Here is a 15,323-nt window from a genome sequence, read left to right on the forward strand (position 1 = left end):
GGCAGGGAACTTACCCAACCAGGGAAAAAAATCTGGACATCCACGTTCATGAAGATATAGGTCACCCCATCATTTCAAACCCAAATGATCTTCGCTAGGATACACTATGATGAAACTGTTCAAAATCAAAGACAAAGAGAAAATCCTAAAAGCAGCAAGAGAAACGACTGTAATCTATAAAGGAACACCCATTAAACTATCAGTGCATTTCTCATCAGAGAGCTAGGGGAGCATGGGCTAATATATTCAAAGTGCTGGAACTAAAAAAAAAAACAAACAAAAAACTGCCAATGAAGAATACTCTATCTGGCAAAATTATCCTTCAGAAATGAAAGAAAAACAAGGAATTATCCAAACAAAAGCTGAGAGAATTCATCACCCTTAGAACTGCCTTATTAAAAATGCTTAAGGAACACACTCTAATCAGTATCATGAAAACATATGAAAATATACAGGACACTGGTAAAAGTAAACACACAGCCAAATTCAGAATACTCTAATACTGTAATATGGTGTGTTAACCACTTAATTGTGGTACAAAGGTTAAAGGACAGAATACTAATAGACTTATATCTATAAGACGTTTTATATGAGTCCCCTGGCAACCACAAGCAAAAACCTACAGCAGATTCACAAAATATAAAGAGAACGGAATTGGAGCACACCACCAGAGAAAGGCAACAAGACAGGAAGAAACAAGGGAACTACACAACAGTCAGAGAGCAGTAAGATGGCATTAATAAGGGTTTGCTGCTGCTGCTAAGTCGTGTCAGTCGTGTCCGACTCTGTGTGACCCCATAGATGGCAGCCCACCAGGCTACCCCGTCCCTGGGATTCTCCAGACAAGAACACTGGAGCGGGTTGCCATTTCCTTTTCCAATGCATGAAATTGAAAAGTGAAAGTGAAGTTGCTCAGTTGTGTCCGACTCTTAGTGACCCCATGGACTGCAGCCTACCGGGCTCCTCTGTCCATGGGATTTTCCAGGCAAGAGTACTGGAGTGTTACCTACCAATAATTACCTTAACATGCAAACTGAATTTTCCAACCGAAAGACATGGAGTGCCTGGATGGGATTTAACAAAAGCAAGACCCAACTATATGTTGCTTACAGGAGATTCACTTCAGCTTTCAGGACACACATAATCTCCAAGTGAAGGGATGGGAAAGGATACTCCAAGCAAGAGGAAACCAAGAGGCCAGCAGTGGCGATACTTAAAATCAGACAAAACAGACGCCAACAATGATAAGAGACAAAGAGGGAGGTTAATTCATCAAGAAGATATAACAACCGTAAATATATATACACCTCCAACCTGGGAGCACTGTTAAAGTTAAGCAAATAGGAACAGACCTGAAGTGTGAATTAAGACAACAGCACAATTAATAGCAGAGAACTTCAAGACCCCACTTTCATCAGTGGATAGATCCTGCAGACAAAAAATCAACAAGAAAACATTGGACTTGAGCCACAAAGTCAACCTAACAAACATATACAGAATAGTCCATCCAACGGCGGCAGAATAAACATTCTCAAACGCCATGGCACTTTCTTTAGGATCGATCTTATTCTAGGTCACAAAACAAGTCTTCACAAATCTAAGAAACTGAAATCATAGCAAGTATCTCTTCTGACCACAATGGTTTGAAACTAGAGAGCAACAAGACAAAACCTGAAAAAATTTATAAATATTTGGAGATTAAATAATACACTACTGAACAATCAATTCATCAAGAAAAAATCAAAAGAAAAAATTTAAAATTTTAATCCTTCCATTTGCAACAGTACGAATGGTATGAGGCACTATGATGGTAGTTATACTGCAGTATATTAAGTGTAATTGAACACATTGTACCTTAAATATAAACAACGTTATATGTCAATTATATCAGAGAATCTGGGGGAAAAAAATCACTGAAACAGTCTTTTGGGGGTGATGAAAATGCTGTAAAATTAGATAGTGGTGGTGGTTGCATAATCTTGTGAATATACTAAAAACCAATGAACTGTACACTTTTAATATGGTGAATTTTATGGTATGTGATTTATATATCAATAAAAATAACTGGTAAAAACAATCAATGGAACAGAATAGAGTCCAGAAGTAGAGCACATTTGTATGGCTAGATGTTTCTGATATAAGTGGCAAGGCAATTCAAGAATGGACCGTCTTTGCAACAAATGATGCTGAACAATGGACTATCCATATGCAAGAAAAATGAACTACAGCTCTTATCTCACACCATATAAATATACTTAAATTCAAAATGTATCCAACTGCAAGAGCTAAAATTCTAGAAGAAAATCTGTTATTAGGAAACAAGAAGAACAAATAACTTAGATAAGCTGGACTTTATCAAAATCAGAAGACTCTGCCCTCAAAATGCATCCAGGATTACATGAAAAGGCAAACAGAGTGGGAGAAACTGTCTGGAAAACAAAAATTATGTATCGGATAAATGACTTGTGTTATAGAGACAACTCTTAGAACTCAAGAAGAAAGCAAAAGAAGCCAATTAAAAATGGGCAAAAGATTCAAACAGATATTATACCAATGATATATGAATCTCAAGTAAGCACCCAAAAAGATGCTCAACATCATTAGTCATTAGGGAAATGAAAAGAAAAACCACAATGCGATACTATCATACACCCACCAGAATGAGCAAAATTGAAATTACTGCTAATATCAAGTCGTGGTGGCAAAGATTTGGGTAACTGGAACTCCTGTCCCTTGCTTCTGGGAATGCAAAATGGTGCAGTAACTTTGGGAAGAATCTTCATAGTTAAACATATATTCACCATATAACTGAGCAGTCTCACTCTCGGAAATACTCCCACCATAAAAGATTTCATACATCTATATAAAGATCGGCACATGAGTGTTTATGGCAGCTCTATTCATAATAGGCAATAGCTAGAAACAACCCAAATGCCCATCAACTTGCATATCCATAAACAAACTGAGGGATACAGATAGAATAATACAACTAAATCTCAATCGCATGTGCTGAGTAAAAGCAGCCAGGCACAAAAGGTGACGTGCTGTGAGAGTCCAAATACGTCTGGAAACGGCGCACCAAAGTGTCAGGAAGCGGAGCGGGGACTGCTGAGGGCAGGGCTCGGGGAGAAGCCCGACAGAGGAGCACGGGGGCACCTTCTGGGTTGAAGGAAATGGTCCCGCGTCTGATTATGGTGGCAATTCTGGTGATGCGTACATTCGTCACAACTCACTGAATATTTTTTAAAAATTCACTGAACTTTAATTATTAAATGGGTCTATTTCTTCACACCCAAATCAATAAAGCCTATTTATTTTTTGAAAGGCCTATCAAACATCAGCATTTGAACAAAGCCCTTTTATCCATCATGATTTTACTTGCTTCTTGTAAAACGTTCGTACCCTGTGAATTATAGGCCTTGTCTTCTTTGCCCAAGTGACTTGCCCATTCCTCTCCACTCCAATTTGAACGAAGATGGCTGAGAAGCCTTTCTCTGTTAGCTTCTGCCCAGGGGAGCTCCACGCAAGCCCATTTCCAGAGGCAGCGCAGACGGCCCCGGGTCAAGTCCCAGCCTCAACAGGATGGCTGGTGGCATCACACTTCCCGGCTGCATGAAACCCCCTGGTCAGCCAGGCCCCCCAGAAGACGGAGTCCCCAGGGCAGCAAGCACCTGCGAGGCCCGTCTACACTGTTCCCCGCATGACCCTCCCAGGTAAGGACTCACAGCCACTTCACCTGCCAGCGACCCCTGACCCCGCCAGATCGCTTCGGCTTGCCTGCCCGTTGGTTTGGTTGGTTTGGTCCATCACAGGCATTTCATTTCTTCACAGAATGGACCTCTGTTTTGCTAGACTCTTGTCCAAGTTTTCTGTTTATGTGTAAGTGTGTTCCTGGGACACAGTGTCCTCAGTACAACTGAGTTATTTTCTAAAGAAGCAGGACATGTGATCGAGCAAGACTGATGCGTATGTGGAGAAATCTCTGCTGTCTAGAACATGGCCCAAGGCCCAGGCTGCACCCTCCCCCGTCTCCTCCAGGGCTGGGGGTCGGGGGGTGGGGGGCATTTCATCGCAAGCACAGGCCCTCAGACTCCATCAGCCATGACCTGTCTCAAGTGCCCAGTCCCAGGAAGCAGGTCCCTCTTTCCTCCCTGACTTCGGACTCTGCTCAGCGGTGAGCTCTTGGCTATGCTCACCTCTGTCTCATTAAACATTAATGTTTCTGGGACACTTTCACCTCTCGGGTTTGGTATTTCTAGTTAAAGTTCTGATATTAACCCACCGTTACTTATCTAAACCTCCTTGAACTCACCATTAATTATTAATATCTAAGCTTTCTTGGACTCTGTTTTATTACTTTTTGTTTTCTCATATAAGCAAAATTTCCATAATATAGTCACACACTGCCCCTGTGAGCTGCTTATTCCTGATGGTTATTAAGAGGTGAGACCTACCTCTTGCCTTGTTACTCCCATTTCTGACCCAGTTTAGAGCTTGTCTTGCCACTGAGGGCTCTTCTGAGACACGAGGCCTCTCTTCCCTGGTGATAGAAACACCTGAACTATGTGATTTCGAAACGATCTCCAAGTGGTCCTCCTTTGCTCTCTTCAAAAGGAAAACAGATCTCCACATCAACAGCCTCTTACTTAGAAGAACTTGGCCGCTTTGCTGCCGAGCTTGCTCTCCACACCCCGACCCGGGCCCCGGGTGGCGGGAGGGCTGCCGGTGGGGTGCCTGGCTTCAGGATCAGACCGGCCTGGGCACTGACGCCGCACGCGACGGGACCACTGAGCCTCAGTGTCCTCCTCCGTCCAATGCTCAGTTGTGCCTCCCAGAGGCGGGTGGGCACGCTTGAGACGGCACAGGTGAAGTGCCCGAACGGAGCCTTCCAAGTGCAGGGACCCAGCAAACAGGAGTCTGTCTTAGTCTGCTCTGAGAAAATTACCATGAACAGGCTGACTGATAAAGCACATTCATTCCTCACAGTTCAGGAGGGTAAGAAGTCGAGCTCAAGGCACCAGCAGCCTCAGTGCTGAGTGAAGGCCCACCTTCTGGTTCACAGAGGGCATCGCGCTGTGTCCTTGCCCAGCGGAAGGGGCAGGGAGCTCTCTGGGGTCCCTTTATAAGGGCACTAATCCCACCCATGAGGGCTCTAACCTCATGACCTAATCACCTCCCAAAGGCCCGACACCCAAATACGATCACGCTGGAGGTCAGGATTTCAACATATGAGTCTTGGTGGGAGGACACAAACATCGAGACCACGGACAGCAGAGTTACTCTGAATGACACAAACAACAAAGAATGCTATTAATTCTGCTCAAAAGATCACCCTCCAGAATCTCCCTGCCCTGAGAAGACAGCGGAAACAAGGCTCGCGGCCTGGGGCGTCTTCTAGGCCATTCTTGGCTGCAGGGTTCTAAAGGACTGTGTCCAGGGCCGCCCCTGGGGGACCGCACTCAGCCTCGCTGGGAGCAAACTCCCATCCTGCCTAAGTCAGAGGCTCAGCCACGAGGTCAAATGACCAGAGGTACACAGAAGCACGGTTTAATTTTTCCATGACGTCAGAAGCCCCTGCCCACCGACTCTAGACATTCTATACAACAAAGTTCAGGGAGAGTAACACATCGATTTCCATCCTCATATACACACTTTAGTTCTGCATAAACACCACCCTCTCCAAAGGGAGGGTTGTGTAAGCGACAACCACAACCAGCGCTTAGACAGCACTCACTAGGAACCAGGTACACCTCCAAGAGCTTCGTATATCTTAACCGATTTAATCCTCACAGCAACCTTTGAAGCAGGCACCTTCATTTCCATCTTACCTATGAGAACACTGAGACGAGAGTGTAGGTAGGAAGTTCTGGACTTGCCCAAAGCCAGACAGACAGTAGGCGTGGACTGGCCGCCTCCAGAGTTCAGTGCATTTATCCCCTGCCCCAGCCCACTCTGAAAACACAGGGCAAAGTCAAAGGGTTCCTCATCCTGAATCGTAAGCAGTTTATCCAGCCGTACTTGGACAGATTACCTTTACATCCATTAGAGGTTGAATGAACTGTGTCCCTCCAAACTCACATGCTGAAGCCAGGCTGTGACTGCACCAGCGACGGGGTCTTTCAAGAGGTGACTATGTTAGCGTGGGTCACTGGGGACCTTACTGCAACAGGACTGAGGCCTTAAAAGACCTGGCTGCCCACGGGCACTGGCCCGAGGAGCGGCCATGTGAGCATACAGGGAGAAATTTTTTTCCTTCTGGTTACTTCATTTTTACTGTTTCTCCTGTTTAGCAAACACATCAAGGTGTACACAGATTTATTTCACACTAATACATGTATCTGGAAATTTCTGTTGAATAAACAGGAGATTCTTTTCAAATAGCCACCTCCTGGCTTCACAGCCAGCTCAGAGCCAAGGAGAGCAAACCATGGCGCAGCCAACCGGCCCTCGAGCCTGGGGAGGAGCCGCACCTGGATGTCGGGCCTGTGGCCTCCAGAACCAAGAGGGATGAGCTCCAGGGTCCGAGCCCCATGTCCGGGTGTCTCTGCCCCTGAGCAGCCTCAGGCACCCACCCCTCCATCCTCCGTGCGGAGAGCCCCCTCCCTCAGCCTCCACCCAGCACCCCGTCTTGGGGGCTGCCCCGACCGCTCCCCTGGGGGTACCCTGGCCCCTCGCCCTGGCCCGGCTTGAGCTGGAGCCCCCGCTCACCTCTCCGCACCATCTCTTCTCCCAACTCTCCCTCATCAGCATCAGACTCCCCAGGCTGCCTGCATGGTGCCCTTTTCCTGTGGCCTCTGCCCGTACCCGCCTCCCACAGTTACATCCCCAGCCAGCCTCTCCCTGCATATCTTCTCGCCCACCACCCTCACCCCCGAGCCACACTGAGCTCCTGAGGCTGAGCGTGACGCCCGTGTCCTGTCCAGCTGTCGGGCAGCCCAGCCACGCTCCCTCCCTCCCATGACTGTGGCCTGAGCCCCACCAACTTAGCCCCTGCCCCCAGCCCTGCCCAGAGCCCTTCAGTGAGAACCTCTGACAATTACCCGGGACCCCACACTGACACCTTCCCCCCAAATCCGACCCACCCTGCACTCCCCAGCTTGGTCCTGCTCCGTCCCAAAGCCTCCTCAGTCCTTCGTATCTGAGCATTCCACCCCACCTTCCAGTTATTCCCTCCTGCCAACCCTCTGAAGGGCAGGGACCCACTGGACTTGTTCCCCTGGAACAAAACCTGTGTGGAGAACGTGAACGGGCTCATTCGTCTAGTCCTAGGAATGCTATTTTAGCCAACTGTCTCTATTTTGACCACAAAGAAATAAACGACAACAAAGCAGCTTCCCAGTAAATATTTGGTTGAAATATTAGCATAACATTTCAGGCCCGCCCTCTTTATGGCTGAGTAAATTTACATACATGTGTGTATAATCCCATGTATATAATGAAATGCTGTACACATGCATATACAGATACACACATTTTCTTCACCCAGTCACCTGCTGGTAGACACTTAGATTGCTTCCACACCCTGCCTTTTGTGAATAAGGTCTTTCAGTCTATATTGATGCTGTTGAACAATCCCTAACTTATGGATTAAAGAGGATTCATCATGTTCTGTATACTGTAAAAACCGCGAAGGAAAGCTGATTTTCCCAAGACTTTCTAGCAAAGGTGTTCTCTTAGACTTCATCTATATGCAAAGTTTAATTAACAAGAAAAGCAAATTTTCCAAACACCAACATATGTACAAATATACATCTTTTCTTAGAAAAATGCTGTAAGTCCAAGTCATACAAAAAGGAAAACAGATACATAAAAACAAAGATAACACTGAATCAAACATATCTCAGGCTGACTATAAGGCGGCCCTTTTCAAATCTAGTGCTTATTAGTCCTCTGGATTTCCCTAGTATTTTGTGTAGCTATGAGACCATTCCCTAAACAATACTTCTGCGTGTACATTTTCTTTTTAATCTTTATTTTTGGCTGTGGTCTCTGTTGCTGCGTGGGCTTCTCTCTGGTTGTGGAGCACAGGCTCTTGGGCATCGGGCTTTGCAACTGTGGGCGTGGGCTCGGAGCTGCAGCTCCTGGGCTCTAGTGCACCGGCTCAGTAGTTGCAGCTCTTGGGCTTAGCTGCACTGCGCCATGTGGGAGCTTCCTGGACCAGGGATCGAACCCATGTTCCCTGCGTTGGCAGGCAGATTCTTTACCACTGAGCCACCAGGGAAGCTCTGAATATACACTTTCCTAAGTAAACAGTTTATGTTTATTCTCTTATGATTCCAGGCCGGCCTATGTGTAAGTATGAAGCAACAAGACCAACCACTTTAACGCTGTGGGAGAGCTTACAGTTTCTACTCTCGACACCTGGTGTGACGAGCATAACACAGTGCAGGGCCATGCGTGGTCTGTGCCAGGTGTGCCCCTGGCGGCCGCGGCCAGGCCCTCGCGGGCAGGGAAGCCCAGCTGGGTGTGCCCACGGCGGCCACGGCCAGGCCCTCGTGGGCAGGGAAGCCCAGCTGGGTGTGCCCACGGCGGCCGCGGCCAGGCCCTCGCGGGCAGGAAGCCCAGCTGCCCAGCTCACAGCTTCGGCCAGCACCCAGGGAGCTGCAGTCTCAGGAATCACACAGGTTTAAAGGACAGTTTTTCACATTTGCTTTTTAATTTTGAACATAGTGATGCAAGGAAAAGGCTGGAGCGACATAAACCTGAAATACTCTTTCTCTGGATGTAACAGTTCATGAGTGATGGCCTGTCACCAACACCCTCAATCTTCTGGCCCTGTATGTCCCCCGTCTCCTCCCCAAATTCAGTTAATCTTTAGACTGGCTTGCTGATAACGTGACCAGAAACTAAATATCCAAGATCTGTGAATACATCATTCTTTCACATAATTTATGTTCAGGTCAGACTTCAAAGGGGGTAGATTTCAAGAAGGAGAAACACAATCCTTCCGACATCATGAGTAAAGGATGCAGTGCGGGCCTGTGAGAGGACGTGTGAGAACTGTGGAGCCTGGTTCAGCTGCCTGGCCACCGAATAATGCATCTCACTACGGAAAGTCCAGGCTCAGTGGCACTTGTAGGATGAGACTGAAAAGTTACAGCCCCGGTACTTAGCGACTTGAAAACCTGTGTTAAAACAAGGTAACTGACTAGTAGCCCTCATGTGTTTCCTGGTACAAAGGGGTCCCGCAAAGCCCTCTCTGCAAAAGCTGGTTTCTCATGACTGAAATCCAGGAACAGATCTGCTGACTGGTCAGCAGTAAGAAAGCACGGGTAGTTTTGTACACGGTCTGCATCTCATCGGAAGATTCTGAAGACGATGCTGCTTGGCGGCTGCATGCGAGTCACTTAGGTAGCACTCAAACCACCTGGTCCTTCCCACCTCCTTCTCCTTCCCCTGACTGCTTGTTAACAACACCTCCCCCTTCCTCCCACACTTGGTCACATCTTGGATGAACACCCCCAAGTGGTCTCACTGCCTCCAGGCTGCGCTCCCGAGTCCCAGCCTGGGGCTCCGGTGGGCAGCCTCTCAGATGACCCCCATGATCCTGCCCCTCGGGTGAAGGTTGGGTCCAGGGATTCTCTTCAAACAGAACACAGAGGAACTGATGGGCTGTCACCTCCGAGGCTGGGTTATAACAAGACCCTGGCTCCATCTGAGCCCCTTGCTCTCTGGAAAGCCAGTGACAAGCCTAAGTCAGGAGACACCCATGCGGAGAGGAACTGAGGTCTCTCAAGAGAGACAGAGAGGACCCAAGGCCTGCGGGCTGTCACATGGGTGAGCTCAGATCCCCCCAAGTCAGCCTGGAGCAACCACAGTCCTGCCAGCCCAAGCTACAGCCACCCGGCAGAGTGGCCCTCCGAGTCTCACCCTCACCCCCCAAACTGTGGGCAGGTATGTGTTGTTTGCAGCCACTAAGGCCAGGGTAACACACTCAGAGGGTTCACAGTGGTCAGCCACTGTCCAGCCCCATCTCTCTCTGCCTCACACTGCCCTGGGGGTTCAAACTGGCCCCAGCTCTAGGTTTTTAAATCCCAAGGAGAGTCATGCTAGGTGCACAGGAACCCTCACAGAAAATGACAGAGCACAGCCCCAGGACCGGAGGAGCAGCTGTTACTCCTGTCAGCAGGGGAGCAGGGCGCAGACTGAAGGACACATGCTTTTGCATTGGACGTGTTTCACTTCCTCGTCAGATGAAACCCTGATGCTTTCAGCCGTGTGACTTTGCTCAAGGTGGTTCATCCCTCTGAACCACAGTTACATCACGTAAAAATGGGGCTAATAATGCCCACCTCCAAGACCGATGTATGGGGATTATACGAGACAATGTATTCAGTACATCAAAATTCTGGCACACGGTGATTTTAGTAAGTATCAGTCCCCTTCTGAGAGAGGATAAATCAAAGAATTATCATAAGGACTAAGCAACAGAATGTATCACAGATATGTAAGTACTTGGCACAGAGCTTGTGTCCAATAGATGTTAGCTCCTTTTTAACTCATCCATAAAAAAAGTCATATCCTAGTCATCTAGCCTGGTTGAATGGTGTCCTTTATGGTGAAGTTTAACCTTTTACACACAGAAAAAAAACTGAATAAATAAGGCCTCTCTGCATCAGTAATATATGCATTATATAATTATGAAATAATATTATAATAGGTAAGAGGTGGAAGCTCCCCAAGTGTCCATCAATGGACGAACAAACAAAATGTGGTCTCTATACATGATCATCAGCCCTGAAGAGGAAAGAACTCCAGGCACACTACAACATGGATGAACCTGAGGACAATGTGCTAAGTGAAATAAGTCAATCACGAAAAGACAAAGACTGTTACGATTCCTTATAGGAGGGACCCAGAGTCATCAAATTCAGAGAGACAGGAAGTAGAATGATAGTTGCCAAGGGCTGCAGAGAGAAAGAAACAGGGACTTGTTGACTGGGAAGAGTTTCAGTTCTGCGGGATGAAAGAGTTCTGGAGATCTGTGTGCAACATTATAAACACACTGAACTGCACGCTTAACAATGGTTAGGATGGTAAATCTTATGGTTTTTAAAAACCAGAATTAAATATAAGAAAATTAACTTTTAAATGATGCAACTTGTATCAATTATGCTTTCATAGTAACACACAGTCCCCACGTTGATTTATTATGGACTATGCTACAAACAGGTCTATGCAGCTCCTGGCCATGAATCAAATCTGTGTTAAGCTTCAACAGTTGCTCTGGAGTCTGCTTTCCTGAATAAATATCTGGGATTTTTTAGGATTCAGCTAATAAGGGAAGAAGTGGAACCTGATACATTTCACTAATATTTGTTGTTACCATTGGAGAATTTTAAGATGTTAAAACAGGAAGAAATCACATTTTAAAGTGGAAGAAAGTGAAATTTAGACTTAAATCAAACTACATTATTTGCCTGAGGTCATAATTACAGGTAGTAATTATGAGAAAAGCTGGAAAGAGAAACCATTTCCTGGCTCCCTCTACAATCCTCTTCTATGACCAATGGACTTGTGCCCTCCAGAACTCCTCTGAACCGCACTGTTTAATACACCGCCACCAGGGGGCAGCAGGTGCATTAGTCCGGTGTTCTAAACCTTGGACTTAGAGCCCCAATAAAATCCAACCCCCTCCAAAACATACATATATCTAAGACTTTATTAATACCAACAAGCATAAAGTTTAAAGAATATCCATAATAACTCTTAAAACAAAGACTTGGGTCCAATGGAGGTAACATCCTTACTAATCCTTCAGTATTTTTGATGTACTCCAATCTAACTGATGTAATGAAGGTCAATCAGTATGTTAGTTTTAAACCAAAAAATGACTTAACCACAGAAATCCATTTCTTTTCATTTTGAAATGAATTTTCCTGGTACTTGGCCTCCGAGGCTTCAGACCACAGCAACGTGATGCCCTTCCGGCCATCTGTCCTCAATCTCCCTTCCTTGGTCAGACGCATTTTTCTTTCTGATGTGCTATGTCACAAAGGAAGGTCTGTCAACAGGTCTGACCCTCCAGCAACTTTCAAGAAGCAAAAGCAGAGACAGTCTGGTCACAAAGTAAGACCTACATGGACACTACTCTTCCAATTACATGATAGTAAGGTCCACTCTTTTTAAATGACAGGCTCCAAAATCACTGCAGATGGTGACTGCAGCCATGAAATTAAAAGACGCTTACTCCTTGGAAGGAAAGTTATGACCAGCCTAGATAGCATATTCAAAGGCAGAGACATTACTTTGCCAACAAAGGTCCGTCTAGTCAAGGCTATGGTTTTTCCAGTGGTCACGTATGGATGTGAGAGTTGGACTGTGAAGAAAGCTGAGTGCCGAAGAATTGATGCTTTTGAACTGTGGTGTTGGAGAAGGCTCTTGAGAGTCCTTTGGACTGCAAGGAGATCCAACCAGTCCATTCTAAAGGAGATCAGCCCTGGGATTTCTTTGGAAGGAATGATGCTAAAGCTGAAACTCCAGTACTTTGGCCACCTCATGCGAAGAGTTGACTCATTGGAAAAGACCCTGATGCTGGGAGGGACTGGGGGCAGGAGGAAAAGGGGAGGACAGAGGATGAGATGGCTGGATGGCATCACCAACTTGATGGATGTGAGTTTGAGTGAACTCCGGGAGTTGGTGTTGGACAGGGAGGCCTGGCGTGCTGCAGTTCATGGGGTCGCAAAGAGTCGGACACGACTGAGCGACTGAACTGAACTGAACTGACTACCCACCAGAAGCTCAAACCACAGCAGCTAACGGGTGAGACCTGAATTTAAAGATAGGCTCTATCTTAGCGATGACCTTGTCCACCCCAAGACTTCACGGTTTCACCTAATGTGAGCAGTGAGGGACAACAACACCAGGGATATTCTGGTAATTAGTCCAGGAGTCAACTCCACACTTGCAAGCAACAGTGACCAGTGGCCATGGTCCTAAATCATCCAGTGGGAGATATATGAGCTTTATTCCACAGATCTCAAATGGTTTTCTTCCTGAGCTCAGCATGCATTCAGAAGGAAAAAGGGATTCAAACACAAGCATTTACTGCTGCCTCAGACACACAGGAGCAGTCCATTTTTAAAGGACAACAGGGTTCACCTAGCTAAAAGGCACTCAAAGAAATCACTCTCTGCCTACATCCATTTGCTCTCATGGAATTAACTATTCACCAATCAATCTAATCTAGCATAAAACTGATGGCAAGAGAAATCACAGTGCTCATGATAAAAGCACATGTCTTTGGGAGCAAGACAAGCACCAGACACATACAAAGAGTGATCACTGCAAAACGCATCACGGTCCAGACACTACTCCGCAAACCTCTGCCAAATACGATGTGTCAGTGGGTGAGAGTCAACGAAGACGCATATCTGTAGAATAATCTGGGTTTAATCTAGTTATTTTCCGATACAGAATATTTAACATATTAAAATGGAGAATATCACCAGAATACCAGAAATATTTATAACGGGTATATAAAATAAATTTAGTTCAGTAATTTATTCAATAATTATTTAAAATATTTCTATGATACTCAAAAAACTGAAATCAGATAATTAAAAGAAAAAATAACACACCAATTAAGGTGGCTCAAATTTTTAAAACCCGACAATATCAAGTCCTGTCAAGGACACAGAACAACTGGAACTCTCATACATTCCTGATAGAGATATAAAATGGTGGAGCTTCCCTGGTGACTCAGCAGTAAAGAATCTTTCTGCCAAAGCAGGGAATGAGAGTTCGATCCCTGGGTAGGGAAGATCTCCTGGAGAAGGAAATAGCAACCCACTCCAGTATTCTTGCCTGAGAAATCCTCTGGACAGAGGAGCCTGGTGGGCTACAGTCCATGGGGTTGCAAAGCTTCAGACAACACTTAGTGACTGAACAGCAGCAGCCACTTTGGGAGACAACTTGGCAGTTTCTCACGAAGTTCAACATACGCCTACCCCCTGACCCAGCCATCTGGTCCTAGGGACCCACCACAGAAAGGGCAAAACTGCTGATCACACAAAACCCCATGTACAAATGTTTGTAGCAGCTCTATTCATAACCACCAAAAGTTATGAAGAATCCAAATGTTCAACAGATGTTCAAGGTGGACGGATAAACTTGTGCTATGTCCATAAGATGAAGAAAGGACCCACATGTGGGTGAATCTCACAGATATCCTCTGAATGTAAGAAGCCAGTCTCAAAGGTTACATAGTGTATAACTTTGCTTATGTGATGTTCCGGGAAAGGCGAAAGTATAAAGATGGAGACCAGATCAAGGGTGATCAGAAATTAGGGGTAGGGTGAGGGTTTCACTTCAAGGGCACAGCATGAGGGAGGGCTTCTTTTTTTTTCTGGATATTTCTGGTGATGGGAGTGCTCTATCAGGTTACAGGAATCAATTTTAAAACTCAAAGTATTATACAACAAAAAAGGTCAATTTTACTTTATATAAATTCAAAATAATAATAATGACTGAAAGCATGAGAGCATGCAATGATGTAAAACAATGAGATAAAAACAAAAGGTAGATATAAGAGTAAGAGCATTCTGAATTAAGCTCAGATGGCACACATTCATTATTATAATTAAAACAGACTAAGAAATATATTAATATAAACCAAATACAATAAAAGAGCTTTGCTTTGATCTTGATTTGAATAAAACAGCTGAACAGATTATTTTAGACAACTGGGGATATTTGAATACAGCATTACACAATATTAAAGACTTTTTGTTAATTGTTAGGTAGCTGCTGCTGCTGCTAAGTCACTTCAGTCGTGTCCGACTCTGTGCAACCCCATGGACTGCAGCCCACCAGGCTCTTCCGTCCATGGGATTTTTGAGGCAAGAGTACTGGAGTGGTTTGCCATTGCCTTCTCCAAATTGTTAGGTAGGATTATAGTTATTTAGAAAGTAAATTTTTGAATAAAATTCAATACCAAAATATTTAGGGGTGAGGGATACTTCCGGTTCAAGATGGCAGAGTAGAAGGACACGAGCTTATCTTGTCCTGTGAAAGCAAATCATTGCCAGGAGGACGCTGGAACCCACCAAAAAAGATACCTGTGTCCAAAGACAAAGCAGAAGCCATATGAGATGGTAGGAAGGGCACAATCATGAAAAAATCAAATCCATACCCCCCGGGTGGGTGAGAGAGCCCACAGACCCCAGGGCTGGGTTGTCTCAGGCCAAAGGACTACCACAGAGGGAGCGCAACCCCACCCATAAGCAGATAACTGGATTAAAGTTTTACTGAGCAAGGCCCAGCGCACCAGAGCAAGACTCAGTTTTCCCCACCACCAGTCCCTCCCACCAGGAAGCTTACAC

General features: G+C 45.7%; 1 protein-coding gene across 6 annotated transcripts in view; it reads right to left on the reverse strand.

Moving 5' to 3' along the window:
- Nucleotides 1-15,323, reverse strand: part of GGACT (gamma-glutamylamine cyclotransferase) — a 49,446-nt gene that overhangs the window by 23,297 nt on the left and 10,826 nt on the right. For 3 of the 6 annotated variants that reach the window (XM_061435317.1, XM_061435318.1, XM_061435316.1), the window contains one exon: nt 14,936-15,059. The exons of the other annotated variants lie outside the window; for them this stretch is intronic. The gene's annotated coding sequence lies outside the window, so the exon portion shown is untranslated. The remainder of the gene's footprint in view (nt 1-14,935; nt 15,060-15,323) is intronic. 6 annotated transcript variants of the gene reach the window in all.

Source organism: Bos javanicus, chromosome 12 (genome assembly GCF_032452875.1).
Source record: "Bos javanicus breed banteng chromosome 12, ARS-OSU_banteng_1.0, whole genome shotgun sequence".
In the NCBI taxonomy this organism is placed as follows: domain Eukaryota; kingdom Metazoa; phylum Chordata; class Mammalia; order Artiodactyla; family Bovidae; genus Bos; species Bos javanicus.